Source organism: Protopterus annectens, chromosome 6.part1 (assembly GCF_019279795.1).
Source record: "Protopterus annectens isolate FY-2018-M chromosome 6.part1, PAN1.0, whole genome shotgun sequence".
NCBI lineage: Eukaryota > Metazoa > Chordata > Ceratodontiformes > Protopteridae > Protopterus > Protopterus annectens.
Window position 1 is genome coordinate 447544316 of NC_056738.1, and position 17098 is coordinate 447561413.

The following is a 17098-nucleotide window of genomic DNA, read 5'->3' on the forward strand; positions in this document are numbered from 1 at the left end:
CAAAGGGGATCCAATGTCTGTCTGCCTGGGATGACATGCTGGACAAGCCACGCTGCTTCGCAAGGGACGGCTTGCACCTGTCACCCTGGGCTTCCGGATATTGGCAAAGGCTCTTGCCACCCCATAGTGCCTTTTTAGGCAAGGCTCAAATTCTAAACCTACCACCCTAGAACACCAAAAGGAAAAAACTAAGGGTAATGCTGCTCAATGCCAGAAGTCTCAATCTCAAGATGCACGCACTCGAGGCCCTTCTCAATATGGAGAACATCGATGTCTGTGCTGTGACAGAAACCTGGTTCAAGGCTCCTGAGAGCACCCCAGCACTAACAGGTTTCACCTCATATCATACGCCCGCCCCAAAATCCGGACAACACCAAGAAAGGAGGGGTGTCCATATTCATAAAGGACACCCACACCTCAAGGTTGGTGGCAACGCACGATGCATCGGAGACCATCCAGGTGCAATTAACCATAGGCAAGACTGCTCTGCAATTTGTAGCATGTTACAGGCCACCCTCTCAAACTCAGGAACCTCACATGGCCTTCCTGAAAACATTGGAGGGGATAAATGTATCTCCAAACACCATCATACTAGGTGACTTCAACTACCCTAATATAGACTGGGAACACTACTCAAGCCCGAACACTCTAACCCAAAGATTCCTGGAGTTCATAAACTCAAATGCCATGGAACAACTAGTCACCATCCCCACAAGAGGTGAAAACATACTTGATCTCATCATCACGAACATGGGATCAAAATGTTCAACACCGAAGTATACCCCTCACTGGTGAGATCAGATCATAAACTAATCTCGCTGGAGGTCCTCATCCCGCCCCACCTGAAACAAAAAGACCACAGTGAAAAACTTCTCAAAAGCCGATTTCACACTTCTAAAAACTAGTGTGGTCTCCTTTAAGGCCCCTGAGCCAGTGGTAAACATTACTCAAACCGCTGAATCACTTACAAATGCCTTCTACCAGCACCTACAGGACTGCATGGATCAGGCAATCCCAAACAAAACTAAGACTCTCTGTACCAAAGGCAAGCATCCAGTCTGGTGGACCCCAGCCATAAACAAGCTCTACAACAAAAGGAGGAAGCTACTACAAGATAGAGCAAAATCCTCGAAAGGTAAGACACCTTTGATCATTATAAGTAAATAACTAAGAGCTCTCATAAAATCATCCAAGGCAAATTTTGAGAGAAAAATTGCCAAGGACTCTAAAGACAATCATAAGGCCTTCTTTAGCTATGTTAGAAACCTAGGAGGAAACTCCCAGATATGCTCAGAATTAGTTCAAAATGATGTGAAAATTACTGAACCTACACACATTGCTAACATACTGGCTGACAGGTTCAGTGCAAACTTCTCCCCTCCCCCCCAAAAGGCGAGGTATCTATTCCAGAGGATTGTAGCCCCCCAAACATCTCCAACGCCCAGGTTTGAACTGCCCTCACTAAGGCAAAAAACACAGCATCCATGGGACCGGATGGTGTCCCCGGCTGTGTGCTTCATGAACTCAACGAGGAATTAAACCCACAGTTAGGACAGCTGTTTAATCTTAGCCTCACCTCAGGATACGCACTCCAAGGAGTGGCGACGCGACTGTGGTCCCACTTCATAAGGGCGGTGCCTCCACAGACCCTGGAAATTACCGCCCCATTAGCTTGACAAGCCTTATCTGCAAAGCCATGGAGAGGATCATAATGGAACTCATAAATAAAGACATAGGGAACTTGCAGACTTTGGATCCAACCCAGTTTGGCTTTGTCAAAGGCAGATCCTGCCTCTTAAACTTGGTTGACTTTTTCGAGACAGTCACCAAGGCCATTGATGAGGGAAAGGCAGTCCATACAGCCTACCTCGACCTGGCAAAGGCCTTCGACACAATACCCCACTCAGGTATCATCGAAAAACTCATCAGCTTGAATGTAAACCCATACATCACAAGATGGGTTGCAAACTGGCTAAGCGACAGAACCCACAGGGTCAGAGTTGCTGGAGCCATGTCAGACTCAAAGCCTGTCACAAGTGGTGTCCCACAGGGCTCAGTCCTGGGTCCACTCTTGTTCGGCATCTACTTTTCTGAAGTACAAGCAAACACAGGAGGGTTATGGCTGACAAAGTTTGCAGATGACTGCAAACTGGGTGCCATAGTCGAAAACATATCTGACACAGATATCCTCCAGAAGGGCCTCACAGAAGCGGATAACTGGTGCCAGAGCCATGGCCTGAAGTTAAACGTCAAAAAATGCATAGTCATACCCTTCGGGAAAAACAAGGTTACCCCTAGCTACCATATAGGTGACAATCCACTGAGCACAGAAAAAGTCATCAGGGATCTGGGGACCCAAGTTGACAGTAGTCTTTCGTTTGACACTCATGTTGCTAAAGTAGTTAGGAAAACCTTCTATATCGCCCACCTGATCATGAAGGGATTCACATCTAGATCAAGGGAGGTCATCGTCCCCCTGTACTCATCACTCATTAGACCTATGATTGAGTACAATGCCCCGTTCGGAATGTATCTAACCAGACACCTGATGCAGCTTGAAAGGCCCCAAAAGTTCCTCACCAAAAGGATAAAGGGTCTCAAAAATATGTCTTATGCTGCCCGACTGAAAGAACTCCAGCTTTATTCAGTCTCATACCGCTTGCTCAGAGGTGACCTGTGCCTGACATATAAGGCCATGTCAAACCCAGATTTGATGAATATGCTTCACCTCAAAAAATCTAGATCCCTCAGAACCACAAGGGCGGGAGACTTAAACCTTGACACGGTTATAAATAGAACGTGCTGGAGGGACAGATTCATCACCCAGAGACTCCCTATGCTGTGGAACAAAATCCCGGTACATGTGAGGCAGAGCACCTCGCTGGCCTTGTTCAAGAGGAATCTTGACCAATGGATGGGAGATCGCAGATATACCCCAGGGATTACTTCAGTGTCACTGCTTGACAGAGGCACAGAAAAATGATAGGCATAGCTTTTATTCAAACTAAAGGGGTGGCGAAAGCCACATAACTATGGGCTAGGCTTATAAATGCCCTTGGGCAGATAGCCTAGTATGAACCTATGAACCTATAATAGGGGGAGGGGTAAAGGCCCAAAAATAGGGACGATTTTTAAATATTGCTCTTACAAACTTAGAAGGTTGATAGAATAGCAGGTTTTGCATTAGCATGAATTTTCTGAAGGGTATGGGGTCTGAAACTGAAACCTCTGCCATTATGTTCTGACTTCAGTCTTCAATGATTTTCCAATGATTTCCTAGAAAACCACAATTTTCTGAAAAACAGACCAAAAATATGAGGCAAAAACGTAGACATTCTGAAAAAATCTGTACAGCTGAGAGGTTTGACAAGCAGTGAAATCCTTGAGGACAGAATTGCAGTTGTGTTTGTTTTGTATACAAGTGTCATATTAAAACTACCTAGCACCTTTTTTTCTGAATAGTCACAAAGGAACTGACATATGACTTCATATACATTACCAGATTGGGTTTATTTGACTTTTCGTGTCATAGTCTACAATGAAATGTAGATTCCAGTAAAGTATTTATGACTTCTCAAAAAGAAGGATGAAATTAATCTGGGGCATAGCCCCCCACATACTTTGAGTTTATATTGTCTTGTGGAAAGAGTGGTTCATTGCACTTGTCAATGTCTATGGTTTAAAACATTTAAACTAGGTGGGGGGGCTACATCCCCCACACCTGCCGATGAGGGGGGCGGTGCCCCCACACCCCCCCTTACTTTATATTCTAACTACAGGATCACACTACAGTGGGGAAAAGGCTATATATAACTTTTGATGAAATGAGTTTCGACCAAATGAGCTTTCAGTGAAGTGTGCTTAGTTAAGTGAATTTTGACCAAAGTAGTCCCATATATATATTTATATATATATCTATATTTATATATAATACATATATATATATATATATATATATATATATATATATATATATATATATATATATATATATATATATGTGTCCACTTTACATGGTCGACTGTTCAAAAAGTCGACTCTCATATAGCCGAGACCATATGATCGACTTTCAAAAAGCCGACCATGTAAACTAAACACATAAAACACAACAAACGCTTACCTTAAACTGTTAGCAGGGGGGCTCTGCCCCCTGCACCCCTCCTGTGGGGGCTCCACCTCCACACACCCCAGTAACTTAAATATACCAACTCCGAGTTCACAGTAAATTGCGGAAAAAGGAAATTTTCCTATTCTGCACTGTACGGAGATAGCGGTTCCCCATGGTCGGCTTTTCAAAAGTCGATGGTCTCGGCCATATGAAAGTCGACTTTCTGAAAAGTCGACCATTTGAAGGGGACCCATACACACACACACACACACACACACATATATATATATATATATATATATATATATATATATATATATATATATATATATATATATATATATAGGTCTACCTGAAAACACCAACACACCAAAACACAGACAACGAGATAACCGACACCACAAAACCGACAGTTCAAAAGCATGAAACTTCACATGCCTGACAAACCACAATCCCGACAATGAACAAAACAAAACAAATACCTTTTCTGAAAAACACACACACAACACAAACACACCAAAAGCCTTACGAACCTACACTAAACCTTACATACACAAGTATCTATGCACTAACATTAACCCAAACCCTAACCCTAAGGTCTGTCACTATTGCACACTTACCTTACCCGCACCCTAACCCTAACTAACTTAACCCGCCCCTGACCCTAAAGTCTGTCACTGTCGCACACTTACCTTAACATGTCAGTGTTCTCAGCGTCGGGCTTTTCAACTGTCGGTCATCTCCGTTGTCGATCTTCTGGTGTCAGTGTTCTCATTGTTGGTGGCGTTTTCAGCTTTCGGCGTTATCAGGTCGACCCATATAAATATATATACACACACATATATATATATATATATATATATATATATATATATCTATATATATCTATATATATATACACACACACATATATATTTCTCAGGTACAAAACACACATATATATGTGTGTGTGTGTGTGTGTGTGTGTGTGTGTGTGTGTGTATATATATATATATATATATATATATATATATATATATATATATATATATATATATATATATATATATATATATATATATATATATATATATATATATATATATATATATATATATATATATATATATATATATATATATATATATACACATGGGGACAGTGTGTGTGATACCGTTGACCAGCAGTTCTGCACATACTTTGATCCTACACTTTGGGTTACACATGTAGCTGTAAAAGGCCTTATGGTTATCCTTGGCAGTACTTGCTAGGTTATTGTCAAAGGAGCTCTTGGACGACTTGACAAGTTGCCTTATTTGCCTGTTAAGGCTGAGAAGGGTGTTTTTCCATTGTTGGGTCCTCATCTTTGTTTTTTTGGACAGCAACTGTAGAATTTGTTGATGCTCGAAGTCCACAATGATAGCTTGCTTTTACATTGGGCTGGGACTTTGTGTTTGGTAAAGCTGAATTTATATACTAATCCAGGTGATTGTACAAGGCATTACTGTAAGCTTCAGCGTAGTTACCACTTTCAGCTTGGGGTGGTGCTTGGAGTGCATTTATACCTTCTTCTAGGAGGGTATAGTTTGCCTTGGTGAAGTTTTTTAATCTGATTTCACCCTTTGTGAGTTCTGGTGTTAGTGTCAGTTCAAAGATCATTGATTTGTGGTTGGTTTTAGCTAATGAGGGTCCAACAGTTGCAGAAGTGCACCTGTTTGACATGTTCGTGAGGACCAGACCTAGAATGTTTGTTCCTCTTGCCAGGTTATGGACAATTTGCTCAAGGGCCTTTGAATTCACAAAGTCAAGGAACTTTTGTGCTAGTGAGTTTGTGCTAGAGTAGGTTTCCCAGTTGATATTGGGATAATTGATATCCCCCATAACCAGTGCGTTTGGTAAAATGTGATTGTCTTCAGTTTGTTTAAGTAGGCTTCATGGGTGTTGTGACCCATGGAGGGGGATCTATAATTGGCTAGGGCTTGAATGGGGGTTTTACCCACTATAACCTGGACCTGGAGTAACTCCATGAAGTTGTCCAGTCTAACTAGACTGGAGGTGAATTTATCTTTAATACAGATTGAAACACCACCTCCTTTGTTTTTCACAGATTCATTTTGCAGTCTAAAAGTGTTGAAGGCATTTTAACCTTGCAGGGTCAGGGTACTCTCTGAGGCCTTTAATCAGGTTTCTGTGACTGCACAGACATCTACATCTTCTAGTGACTAAAGTGCTTCCAGAGAGTGCAGTTTTTGATTTAAGCTCTTAGCATTTAGCAGCATGACCCTTATTTTGTTCTGATGATTAATTTCACATCAGTGATATAATTTTCAAGTCACTGCCTAATAAAAGGACTATGGGGAAAGCAAGAGCCTTTGATATCAACAAAGAACCTAGGGGTGCCAGGTGCAAACTGTCTCTGGCAAAGCAGTGAAGTTTGTCGACCATGGCTTCCCAGGCAGACAAGAACTGGATCCCCTTGGAATGACACCAAAAACTTATTATTGAAATCAATCATTTTTTGTTTATACTGCAGCATCATTCTAGGTCAGGGTAATATGCTGCTCAATGCTAGGGACATACCTGCCTGGGACACACATTCAGAGAGCTCAACCATGTCTCTCTTCATATAGTCCAGCATGGTACATCTTAGGTCATTCACACCAACATAAACTATGACAGTCATAACTGTACTTGTTGCTGAGATACCTGAGTGCATGTGTGATTTGGCGAATCCTGGCACCATACAGGCAGCTGACAGTGACATTCTCCTTGTCCATCCTGGTGAGTGGGACATCCATGTGTCTCACTATTGAGTCTCCAATAACAAGAAAACTTGTTGAGTGTTATGCCTTACGGATATGGTGGGTGAGACACTGCGCATCTGTCCAGAGAGTACATCTTATGGCCACTATTGAAAAAAAATGCCAAAACCAGTGTCTAAAAACACACATACTAATTTATCACTATATCAGAAATAAAACAAATTACAACCCCCCCCCACTACTCTCTCCTCATTGTATCGTCCCAGTACATGTCCATGCCTGTTCTACCAGCTGCTTACTTTCTTATCCTCCTCCCTGGATTTAATCCAGTATTGATGAGGCCATTTGCAAAACTAGGTACCCAGGGGATCAGCATGTGTGTGCATCTTTCTGAGGAGTTCAACTTATGACCTACCGGTTTCCCTCTCCCTTTGTGCCACTTATGGTAAACCTGGGGGCAGGCATGAAGTGGAGATATGTGGCATATCACCCTGACTCTGCAGCAGCTCAGCTATGTCTGCACCCTGTACCCCAGTGTTTTTAGACATACCTACTAGTGTGTCTTACCTGGCCTCCATCAAAAATAGACACAGCAGACACCTATAGGTCCACCCTCCCACCTGGGATGTTAACTTCCATCCTCCGTGCCACTCCCTGTGTCACTAGAGCTGCTAATTGAACCCAGGTTGACTGAGTCATAGTCAGAGCATGATCTCTCTCTATGCCACTGGAGTGGCTGATTGCAAACATTTTACCCAAAAAGGCAGCAGTTCTGTTACTGCATATACAGTTAGGTATCTCCATGTACAGACATAAACAATGGCTGGAATTCAGAAAGGCGTACCATGATGGGGTCACTTATCACAGCCATTTTCCACCTCACAGGAAGCATTTCTGATTCTAAGATCATCCTACTACTAAGGTTTCTGATTTGTAGGGTGCCCAACATGGAGCACATTCTTGTAGGCATATCTACATTATAATGTACTAGTCCAAGAGAGTGGCCAATGCTATTTAGCCATGATCTCTAAACTGAAAATACCAGAGGCTTTGATTTATGTTGCCATTAGTCAATCTGCAGTGTAAAATTTCACTGTTGGAGGAAGAAGTGAATGCTGTCCAAATACAGAAGTTACTCATTCACTGAACCAATCATGGCACAGGTAACTTCAGTGAAGATATGGAGGTGGAGGGTGTGTGTTAGTCTGTGTATGTGTGTGCATTTGCTTGTGTCTGTAGGGTCATGAATAAAGCCACATCAGTTAGTGTGGTGCATGTGTGGAGAAGCAGGGGGTGAGAGAGTAACTGCCTGGGTGATTGCACTAGAATTGTTAGGTGGAAATCTAGAGTTTGGATATGTGTATGTGTGAAACTGTGATTTACTGTGTTCATATTAAAACTCCAAATGCTGAAAACAGTGAACGGTGTTTCATCGACACATATTCAGCGAATGCTGAAAATATCGAAACCACAGAACAGCGATTTTTTTACTAGAGAAAGAAATTGCTGTTCCAACCCCCCCAAAAAAAAAAAAAAAAAACATTAAACACTTCCAAACACATACACACATTCCCTAACTCTAATTATACCCCCCAGAAACCAGTTTGTTTGTGTCTTTTGGCATTTCCCGATTAGGGGTCGCCACAGCGGAACTCCGATCCGCTAATGATTGGTAGTTGAGTTTTACGTGCCGAGTTACGAGCCCTGATGCACAACCTTCAACAAAGGTATGCCCATTCACGCATGTCTCCATGCAGAAGACACTCTAGCTGAGAATAGAACTGGACAGCATCTTACTGTGAGGCGACAACGCTACCGCAGCACCACCACCGTGGGTGAACCCCCCAAAAACAACTAAATACACATATGCACGTAACCCAACCATACATCTAACGAAAAAAAAAAAAACAGTAAACATTTTAAAACATATGCACTTACCTTAACCAGCACCCTAACCCTAAGGACAGTAACTCTCGCACATTTACATAAACAGTTCCAAACACATACACACTTACCTTAACCCTAATCCTACCCCCCAAAAACAAAAGTAAACAGCTTAAAACACATACACATGTAACTCAACCATACATCTAACGCAAAATAAAAAACAGTAAACACTTTCATACATATACACTTATCTTAACCCGCACCCTAACCCTAAAGTCAGTAACTGTTGCACAATCATGCTCAGGAGCTATACCGGACAAGGGACCACACTACACTTCAGAACAGGCAAAGCAACAAAGTGGTCAAGCGACTTCTTTCCCAGGGAAAGAATTCGCTGAACAGCCGCTTTGCTGTTTTGCCTGTTCGCCCTACATGTCAACGAAAACGCATTTGACAAAATGCGTTTTCATCATTCTAATAGGAACCCAGTTTACTGAGGGTAAGCTTATTTGTTGGTGTGTCGTGTGTCTATGTGTATAGATGTGTGTGTGTGTGTGTGTGTGTGTGTGTGTGCGTGCGTGCATGCGTGCGTGCATGCGTGCGTGTGTGTGTGTGTGTGTGTGTGTGTGTGTCTGAATGGCAGAGTTTGAGTGTATATGAGTGTTTGTTTGTGTAGAAGGTGCTTTTACCAATGCAATTCATAAGCTGGTAAGGAGAACACTACTGCCATCAGTTCTGACAGCTAGAGTGTAATTCAGACACATGCTAATGAGCTGAAATTGAAGTTTTCTTCATCACAGCCATGACTATGTCTGAATAAAATATTCTTACTATTGCAGTCATTTAGCTACATGTAGAAGGCAATTACTGCAATCAGTGAGCATTTCTCTAAATTCCAGGGAATGTGATTGCTTATAAATCTGGGCTGAGATGCAGTGAAGGGTTGAGTGGTAGTCCTGAGCAAATTTTTATCAAAGTTTCTTTTTATAATTTCCAAAAACTGTTATTATGACCTGTCATGGGAGGACTGATTTATGACCACTACAGAGAGGTGCCAAAAGCATAATTTCTTGGAGCTTCTGGAGCCTCAGACACCACTATAGATAATAGCCAGTGGTGGATACTTCAAGATGACACTGACAACCAGAACACACGTGTCCTAAGTTTTCATTACACCAGAACCAAAATAGTGTACTATTTAACTAGAGCAATGAATATATTTCATTATTTGTAATGTTTTCTCATCTCAAAAGCCAAGGTGGTACTGATGATCAGAATGTTTATGCACTAAGTTCTCATTACACCAGAATTAAAATATTGTACGGTTTCTGTAAAAATGTACATTTCTTCATTTATAGCATGTTGCAACTAAACTGCCAGGGTATGAAGCAACTGAAGTTTTGGGGACAAATCCACCACTTGCATGTATTGATACACTTAATGATTCTTACTCTTATGGTTATTTTAAATTGAGTATCTTGTTGTTAATTTCTGTAAGCTTCCTAATGAAGTGTCAGTTTTTTTTATGCAGATGCCAGCTGTGGGGTTCATATGCTTTCACTTTCCAAGTTCAACAATTTGACTTAGACTTGGTTGCCTCTTACGGGAGTCTGTTTAAAATTTTCTCACTATTTAGTATACATAATACAGAATTGCTTGGAGTTGGGATAGTGTTCTGGCTGAGAAAGCAAGAGATGAGTCATCAGCATATTGTATGATTGCTGTGTGTTTGCCTGCCTTGTTCATGTCATTTATTTGAGTAGAATAAGAATCCTTACATTTGACAGGTTGTTTAAGCTGTTGTGGTTATTAGAAAACCATTCAATGGCAGTGCTGCTTAGTCCTTGTTTGAAGAGCTTGTTGACGAGATGAAGGTGTGATACAGTATCAAATGCCTTTCAGACGTCCAGAAATAGGGTGGGGACAAACCTACGTATATTTCTGTTTGGGTTGACTGTATGTATAAAGTATAGTAGGCAGTCTCAGTGATATGGGTCTGGAAGCCATGTTGTGAGGGGGAAAAGTAAATGTTCTTCTAGCAGAAAGTTTAGGATTTGGTCATGAGTACATCTTTTTAGTAATTTAGAGTAGGGAGGATGTATTGCAATATGTCAATAGTTTGAATGTTCAGTGGAGTTCCCTTCTTTATGTATTGCTGTAATGTAACAGGCTTTCCCATGTTTTTGGACATAAAATTATTTTAAGGATCTGTTGATTAACATAGAGACATATTCCATATGTTATTAAAGTAAGATATTCTGCAGGAACATTGTCTGCTGCTACTGTAGCAGGTTTTAATTTATTCAAGTATTTCTTTATTGTAGTCATTTTGACTGGTTCAAAGAAGTTTGAATATTAAGGATTGGTAATATGTAACTTTCAGTTATTTGCATATTTACATTACTCTGGGCAAAAATCAGAAATGCTTCCTGTGAGGTAGAAAATGGCTATGATGTGTCCCCCTCATAGTAAACTTTTCTGAATTCCAGACATTTTTGGGTCTGTACATGGAGATACCAAACTGTATATGAAGTAACAGAATTGTTGCCTTTTCTTTTTGAAGGAGAGATGAAAGCACTTATCTATCTGTTTATTAAATGGCTTTTAGTGATGAGGTACACATTCTGTTTTTTAATAATTTGTTTATTTTCTGGCTTTCAGTAAATTACTTCTTAATGTTATGGTATTACACACCCAATCACTAGTGATCCAAACAATTATTAGTGGTATAGGCAATAACTGTACTATTTCTCCTAAATGAGAATTTCCTGTTATCTATTAAAATATGTAGTTATAGATAAAGAAACATGCCAATAAGTGGTGAAATGTTCTCAGTCGATAACTCCATTTTCATGATCATGTCAGTGTTGCAAATCTATAACACATACTAAAAGGATAAAGTAGGTCACCATGTTACATTAAACTAAAAAACAGATACTAAGTGTAGGCAATGCTTTATTGATTTTAAGTAAGAATTTTTTTGTCTTAATCAACATAATTTTTTAAATGATATGCCTGGGTATACTAACAATTGCAGTTTTAACAAGCTCATTCAATTGCCGGTTCAGAAATATTCAAAATTGCCATTCTTTATTAATTTGCATGTTACATGAACAATTTATGGTGTAGTATATTAGTCATTTTATATGACATTTAAACTAGTTTAACCTAGCTCTGGTGGCATAGATGGATAAAGCTCTGCATACTGCCCAAGAAACCTGAGTTTGATTTGTGAGTCAGGCATATAATGAAGCTGGCAGGGAGGATAGGATGTCCATCCTGGTGAAGGAGACAGAACCAGTTAAAACAGTGCTTTGGAAGAATGAGATACATAACTTGGGGTGGGATTTTGGTGCACCATGCCAAGAATGATCTCTGGCCTTCATTGAGAGAGTCATGTGGGTCACATGACCTCTTCCCAAGGAAGGAGTTAGGCTAATAGTAAGATATCCCCATTGAGTGATTACTAGCAAAGAAAAAGCTAGCTTCATGGCAGTCTAAATGATGGACACCAGTAGTGTATTTCATCCTAGTGAATCTCAACAGACCCTCAGCACTAGGAAAAAAATGGGCTCAAGTCATGTTGGGGGAGGTTTAATTTTTGGCAGGTATGAGGAAAAAACATATATAAAAAAAAAGAAAACGTTAAAAACATTAAAAATGAGCTCAAGCGCAATAGAACTGCTGGCTTTGCTAACAGTACTGCATTTGGCAGCATTTTATAGTTCCTCTCTTTTCTGTTCTACAGGTGAGCATCTGCTTTGGTTGTATTAGTTTTCAGCACAGTGTTGTGTTGACAAATAGAATAGTGTTGCAGCTAAAGTTCATCTACTCAGCTTGCTAAAGTATAAGCTTCTCATTCTGTGTTTTACCTTGTGGCAGCTTTCCCAAAGAGACCTCCTGACTATCAACAGTGCCATGTGCAGCCAAGCTTGCTCGTACATTTTTTTCTTTCATTATTCTATTTTTTGTTTGTAAATATTCTTCATTTTATTTTGCATGAATAACTTCAACATACTGTATATGACATTGAGAGGATGCAAATATTAGAGGCCCCCTTTTACTGCCACGACATATGAGCAAAATGGTCATGTTATTTGGAAAATTAATATAGCCAACTGCTATTGTGAGTTTAATGAGTTCCCATTTATGATAGTCATTTTCAGTAATTTAGTAATTTAATCTCATGAGCAATTTATAGAATTAAAGAAAGCATAAAGATGTATTCCAATTTTCTAGGAATAGTTATATCTGTTGCTATGTGCAAAAGCAAATGGAAAGAAAGAAAGGTACACTAATAGATGTCAGTGTTGACAGAGAAATAGATATCAGATAATTAGGCAGATAAACAGGTTTGCAGTAAAATAAGACACACTTTCCCATACATTGCTTTCACTACAGCATTTAGGATTTTCTGTTTTCAGTGCTTTTGTATGCAGTACTAATATATAATTTTATGGAGTCTTGCTGTATTTATAACTACTCCATTTCCAGACTGCATCATAATACGATTTTCTCCAATACTGAATATGTTCTTTGTTTAAAGAATCCAACTGACTGAAAATAATCTAATTAAAAAGTCTTACAACAACAGATGTGGTGTGCAGTGAACTTACTGGTTACCGTAGAATAGCACAAAATTTATTCTGCTTTCATGTGAACTAAAATTTAGAATTCATGATTCTTTACTAATTTGCATTATTGCAGGTAATCAGTGTTGCAGATAATTTACCCAACAAAGATAATTAATTCACAAATTTGAAAATCATAAACTGAAGATATTTTTTTTATAAATAATGAACTTAACATTGATGCTGTAATCTGTTTACTGTTTAACTATTCATCTATTACCAGGCACTTAACTCTTTCAAATCTTTTTACTGCTTATTCTACCTTTTGGATTAGGTTTACTATCATAACCTTGAAGTGCCTTATTCATGTAGTCACATTGCCGAACCTTGCTGTTGAAAGTTAAAACTACTTCACATCCCTATTTAGAACCATGTTAATACCGATGGTTCGAAATTCTCTGTTATGAAAATATGACCGTTGGATTTCATGTGCCGTTCGGTGTTCAGTGATGCAGGTTCTCTATGTTTACATTCCATTTTTAGCCCGTATGAAACTGTAACTAGATGTACCACCAGTCGACAGAATGCGCTTCAGGGTTATGATAGTAAACTGTTGGATTAAACTGTATTCAGTTAAAGACTCCTTGGACTCTGGTTAAAAATCTGCTGCCAAAGAATCTATTACCCAGGCCTACAGTGCATTGCCTTTCAAATACATCAAAGCTAAAGGAAACAAAATCTGCACTGTCCTAATCAGTGCGGCTGTTTAAAATGCAAAGCTTAATATGTCAAAAAGAAAATGTACAATGTACACGCTTGTCATCAAGGTTGGAAGGCAGGTTGGAAGACAATAGTTTTAACCTGTTTTCTGTATCTTCACATAAAGACAGAAATAGTTTTATTATTTCTGTATGCTTATAGGGTTTCAGAGAAATCATGGCTAACTACACTGTGAATAGCACCGTCTCTGACACAGTTATTAACTGTCCATGCCAGAGTGATGCCAACTCAGAAAGAAACGAAATTTGATGTTGATTGAAACATTCGCATTCCTCCTATGTTTGGTCTATAGTTCTTGAACTGTTTGCTTGCATGGTGAACCTAACCCTTCACTGTGTAGTTTCTGATTCTGGGCACGTCATGGAAGTGAAGCCATCTGAAGCAGGATATTGACATATACACATATGCGGCACATTCGTTTTATATTTGAGGTATGCAGGAAAAGATTAAGTGATACAAATGAGGTTAAGCTACAAATGCAAACCCCCTTACATAGTATAATAACTTATATTAATACATTGCTTAGACTAAATATCTAAATGGTGCAGAGTAATGTAAATATGCAAATAAGTCAAAGTTAAAGATTACCAATCCTTAATATACAAAACCGCTAACTATTCTTTGACTGAAAGCATTCAGCACTTGCACAGATTGAAGTTTAGTGGGAAAAGTATTCCACGTTTAAAAGTAAAAAATGCACAAAGCAGTTTTTATGGCTTTGTTATAATTAATAATTCTTTGTTGTTGTGAAACAATTTTACTGGTCCTTTATACTGGAAATAACAATGATAACAAAAATTCTGAGTTTTGTGAAAGCTGAGAGAACAAGAAGGCAATAAGCAAAAATTAGCCAAACGACATGTGTAATGTATCTCCTATGTAACCAGCTGCATTTGCTGTACCATTTTTCTAGACAGGTGGGTGGTTTACCGTTTCAAGTAATTTATGTCTAATTCGTTATTCTTGCCTGCAATGTTCCTTTCCAATTTCAGTTACCTTAAACAACAGCACTAAAAAGTAAGAATTAGCTGGAAGACACGTTTGTTCTGTCTCTCACTCGCAGGAAACCATGTAGGTATTCTCCCCCTCCCCCCTCCAGATACACAGAATAGATGTGAATTTGAGGCTGCAGGTAATCTGTTCCTTATTCGTTTTGTTTGAGTACTTCCTGTTCCAGTTGTCCTTTAGTATTTTCATTCTGTATCTTAAACTACTATTTGTGTTTATTGTAAGGGAATAGTCCATCAAGGGGAATTGGTAGCATAATGAAAATAAACTTTCAAGGCAGGACTATATCATAACTTTTATGAACAAGAGTAACTTTAAGTTTCAGATAGTCAAATTAGCATAGCCAGCCTTAGGCATAGGCCAACTAGGCGGCTGCCTAGAGCGCCGATTTTGCAGAGGTGCTTTTCGAGCAATCTGGATGGGGTAGGTAGACCAGCTGGGGTCACAGGATGGTGTTGGGGGGGGCGCTGTGGAGACCTTTTGCCTAGGGCACCAGTTGACCTAAGGCCAGTCCTGCAAATCAGTAAATTATTAACTACTTTAATAGTCATTTTATGACTTGCATAAATCGTTACATACATCAGTGCAGTTTACTGTGAATTAGGCTTAGGACTGAGGAGTGCTTTCAGCCAAGACAAGCAAAGACCACAAAGGGTGAGGTGTATTTTTTCTTTATTTTGAAATAGCTAACATATATGTTAAGGGGAAGCCCGAGTAACATGTCATTCTACATACGTGAGGATAACCATATTCTGGAAATAAACATCTGCAGGTCTGCTTTTGGCCCTGCAGTGGTTATCTGTATCATGCTGGATAAGTGTTCGCTGTTTGATTATCGTGTCTGTGCCTGTCAGTCCAAAGAGGTGAGGATAATGCACTTCTGCATAATAAATACTATAGCAATAACCCACGCCTGGGTGTGGGTAATGCTAAATTTACCCACGGTTGGCGTGGTTTGGTCCCAAGGGCGAAGCCCGAGGGACCAAACAAAGCCAACCGTGGGTAAATTTAGCATTACCCACACCCAGAAGTGGGTTATTGCTATTATACCATGACATTATTTAAGAAAAGTAACTAATACTTTTCTTAAATAATGGCATAGTATAATGCCTGTTTACTGCCCTTCCGCAGATGTCTGGCATCCGCGGCAGTTCTGATGTACTGCTCGCCTGCGCAGTACATCAGAGCTGTGGGCAAAAGCAATGGAGAAAGCAAGATCTCCGTTGCTTTTTTTTTAGTGTCTCGCTATGTTAAATGAGTCTAACATAGCGAGACAGTGTTAAAATAAGCGACGGACATCTTCGTTGATCATTTTAAGACTGTCTTGCCATGTTAAACTCATTTAACATAGCGAGACATAAAAGCAACGGAGATCTTGCTTTCTCCGTTGTTTAAAACATGTCTCGTTATTTTAAATGGGTCTAACATAGCGACACAGCTTTAAAATAAGCAACGGAGATCCGTTGCTTATTTTAAAGCTGTCTCGCTATGTTAAACCCATTTAACATAGCGAGACAGTGTTTTAAAAAACGAGTTATACTAATGGAAAAAAGTCCGGGCGACCGGACCTTTTTCCATTAGTATAACTCGATTTACAACGGGCACGCTGGCCAATCAGCGTGCACGTTTTGGGGGGGGGTCATGGTATAATTCTGCAGTTATGAAGAATGTTGACCAAGAAACACCACTGAAGTCGTTGCAATTTCAAAGCAATGAAACAGAAATCAAGATAACATTTGGGAAAAACTGTAAAATGATACTGCAAAGACTGCTCTTTGTGAAAGATGTTTTTATAATTTTACAATATGCGATTTGTGTATTGCAAACAAAAACCTGGTTTCAGCTTAGTCCAGAACAAAAATAGGCTCTATAAAAGTATCATAGCACAGTGAAAGCAAAAAGAAATACTGACTGCATCTGTGTAACAGTAGAAGGTCCTGAGAACAGAAAGAATAATGCAATCTCACTCTGTCAGATTTGTACTAATGAAATGGCTGACATAA